This window comes from Rattus norvegicus, chromosome 7 (genome assembly GCF_021556685.1).
Source record: "Rattus norvegicus strain SHRSP/BbbUtx chromosome 7, alternate assembly SHRSP_T2T, whole genome shotgun sequence".
Taxonomy (NCBI): domain Eukaryota; kingdom Metazoa; phylum Chordata; class Mammalia; order Rodentia; family Muridae; genus Rattus; species Rattus norvegicus.
The window spans coordinates 106,264,559-106,268,149 of record NC_141540.1 but is presented as its reverse complement, the minus strand read 5'-3'; the positions used below and the strand labels follow the sequence as shown (position 1 = coordinate 106,268,149).

Sequence of the window (3,591 nt, the reverse complement as noted above, 5' to 3'; positions counted from 1 at the left end):
TCGCAGCTCCTTGAGGCCTACGTTATAAGGGCATAAATCCCTCTGGAGCATTGGGACTCCACGCTCATATTTCATTATCTCCCTCAGAGGCCTCCTCCAAGTACTGTCTACCACTCAGGGACTTTCAACATGTGAATTTGGAGAGGAAATGAAGATCACATAGCACAGTGTGAAAATATTTGTTTCTTAAATTACTTATTAAAACAAATTATCAAAGAGGGAAGTCACTATGGGTATGAAATGAAAAAACGAGGAAAAGGGTAATGAACATGGGATTTGATAATTCATCCCCCGAGAGCCAGTTTGTAGGAAACGCGGTGGAGATCAGGCTCCCAATCTACAGCCAAATCTTGTCTATTATGTCCTATAATGGAGGGGCCCTCAAGGCCATGAAGGGAAAGAACTGTGTGGCCATCGCTGCAGACAGGCGTTTCGGGATCCAGGCCCAGTTGGTGACCACGGACTTCCAGAAGATATTCCCCATGGGTGGCAGGCTCTACATAGGCCTAGCCAGCCTGGCCACTGATGTCCAGACAGTTGCCCAGCATCTCAAGTTCCGACTGAACCTGTATGAGCTGAAGGAAGGTCGGCAGATGAAGCCTTACACACTCATGAGCATGGTGGCCAACCTCTTGTATGAGAAATGGTTTGGTCTGTACTACACAGAGCCTGTCATTGCTGGCTTGGATCCGAAGACCTTTAAGCCCTTCATTTGCTCTCTGGACCTCACTGGCTGACCCATTGTGAATGATGACAACCAATCAAAATGCAGAATCGTGGAGCCCAGTTCCAATAGATACATCTACAAAACACTCCCCACCTAAGGAAGTTCACGAACATTGCAAACAACAGAGCAGAAGGACTATAAGAGTCAAGAGTTTACTATGAGATTTCTGTCATCCGGCAATGTCAAAAGCTACATCCACAAAGTCTCATAAATGTGCCTACCCAAAGGTAGGCTAAACACAGACAATGCCAATGGACACGGCAAAGTCATAAATGTGCCTACCCAAAGGTAGGCTAAACAAAGACAATGCCAGTGGACATGGCAAAGTAGAAAAAACAAACAAAAAAAAATTCCAAGAGGCCTCAGTCATACACAAAGAACTAGAAACAACTGAGTAAAGCTGGGAGTGGGATACATAGTCTTCCCTGGAACAGATCATATTAGTTGGTTTTCCAATGCCAAATGGTCAGTCCTGAGAACATACATATAAGTAACATTATATGGACTGAACAGGATATATTTAGGAATATATATATATATATCCATGTAAAAAGAATTATTAACAAAAGGAAGTCATGAATTTGAAGAAGAGTAGGGTAAAGCATATGAGAAAGTTTGGAGGAGAAAAGGGTCAGAAGTATTGTAACTATACTGTAATCTCAATACATTTCTCCTTCCAACCCTCCCAATGTATCCCCCTAATATATTCCACTGTATAAATACAACCCACTCAACAGTTTCATTAAATTTTCATTATGGTGCTAGGGTCGTAAACCGTCTATTGGTTTCTTTGACTAAAGACATGAGGATGAGGTCCTTGGTTCACCATGCTATTCATTCTCAATCATTTGAAATGGACTTTTATACTTTTCAGTTGCTAGTCATGTTCTTGATCTGATTACAAATGTCCTGGGCTTCCCTCTAAAACCTAATTTTAATGATCTGGGTACAGTTCAAGTATAGCCGAATGCTGTCTATATACGTGAGAGTGAACCCTACACATTAACCATCTTCCTTTTTCCATTCCATTCACACCACCAAATGCCCAGCTAGGAGACAGAGTAAACATCCTGTACAACTTCAGGCTGTGTCTGCCAAATCACTACTTCAGACTCCTTTTACTAAAATGTCAGCTTACAAAGGACTCAACATGCTTTTGTAAATGACTGATGAATCATCTGGATAATGTGGGTAATTGACCATCATCATAAAGATCCCCTTCCATTTTGTGTGAACATATAAAAGAATGAATCTAATACTCAAACTGCCATCATTCTATGCCTAATCTTGACAGAAAGTTGTCAAGTACTAAAAAGTGTGACCCTCACAACCTGTAATGTTTATATTGTAAGCTCAGCCAGGGGATAGAGTTCTAAGAAATTAAACCCAGTGGGGCAAAAAATTAAATGGAAAACAAGCAGATCTGGGCATAGTTATTAATGAATTATAGAAGACACTGTATTGAACAACCCCTCCTCCTAAGTCTCCTTCAAGGCTGATGAATCCCCCTTCTCAGCTCCTGGCGGTACTTCACAATGGATGTAGATAACTCCACCTTGCCTCACTCTTGGAAATTGCCTTCAGTCAAACAGATGTACCATGACCAAGATTATATACTTTTGTAGGCAACCTATATTCCATAATGGATCTATGTAGAGGTATAAAACTGGGACTTCTTGCTTCAAATTGGGACAACCCTGAAGATCCATCCTATCTCTAGTGCTCCCCCACTCTGGGCTGAGTTCTCTGTATTAACTGGGTGAACTTCCTCATTTGTGGGATCCCAACTTTCCTCACTTCCTTCCAATGTGCCCTTAAACAAACTCTGGCACATATATCAAATGTGTTTCTAAGAAACCAAGTAAGATTCACCTATCTCTAGTATGTTTGTTCATTTCTTTAGCAATTCTAGTGATGACCTTGATTAACAACATTGTCTTTATCATCCCATTTTCCCCTTCAATTATATGGCCTGTAGATGAATTCACTAAGACCTGTGGGGTTGTGTCTACCTATCTATTCATCAACATGAACATTTTTTCTCTACTTATTAGGTATATGACCTTGTTTGTTTCCTTATAACCCTGCAGCAATTCAAATATCCCCCATAGAGAGAGTAAAATTGGTTTAGCATTATTATATAGTGTAAAATATTCTTGCATTCTCTCTAGGTCATCTTTTAATGGTCAAAGGACCCTTTCACAGAGGCAGCCTCAGGCTGTTGGATACACTGGTATTTATCTTATGATTTAAAACAGTAGCAAAATTACAGTTATGAAATAGTAAAGAAAATAATTTTTTGGCTGAAGGTCGCCAAACATGAGGAAATATATTAAAGGGTCACAGCATCAGGTACGTTACCACATAGTGTGTCAGCTCCAACTTTTGGTAACTGCTGAATCAAGACAGACTGAGCAGAATCTTACCACATACTGCTCTCATCATTCTTCTGAATCTATTAAGATCTGGGACTCTGATGCTTATAGAATAAGGCTATAATTAGCCAGAATAATATCAAGAACTTCACTAAGTTTCGATTTCAGACAAACGAATGTGATTTAAAGATGAATATCTATGTTGCACTGTGTATATTTTCATGCAGTACTTGGAAACATGAAGTAAGTTACTCTTCATTTATATGAAATTCAAATTTAACTGGATATTCTGTATTTTCAACTGAATTCTTGTTTTTGTTTTGTTTTTTTTTAACTTGAGTATTTCTTTTTTTTTTTTTTTTTGGTTCTTTTTTTTTTTTTTTTTGGAGCTGGGGACCGAACCCAGGGCCTTGCGCTTCCTAGGCAAGCGCTCTACCACTGAGCTAAATCCCCAACCTGAGTATTTCTTATATACATTTTGAGTGTTAT

The 3,591-nt window shown here is 39.3% G+C and overlaps 1 pseudogene; it reads left to right on the top strand.

Annotated features, from left to right (window-relative positions):
• Positions 1-269: 269 nt before the first annotated feature.
• Psmb3l3 (proteasome 20S subunit beta 3 like 3) lies at positions 270-737 on the top strand (annotated as a pseudogene).
• The last annotated feature ends 2,854 nt before the right edge of the window (positions 738-3,591 follow it).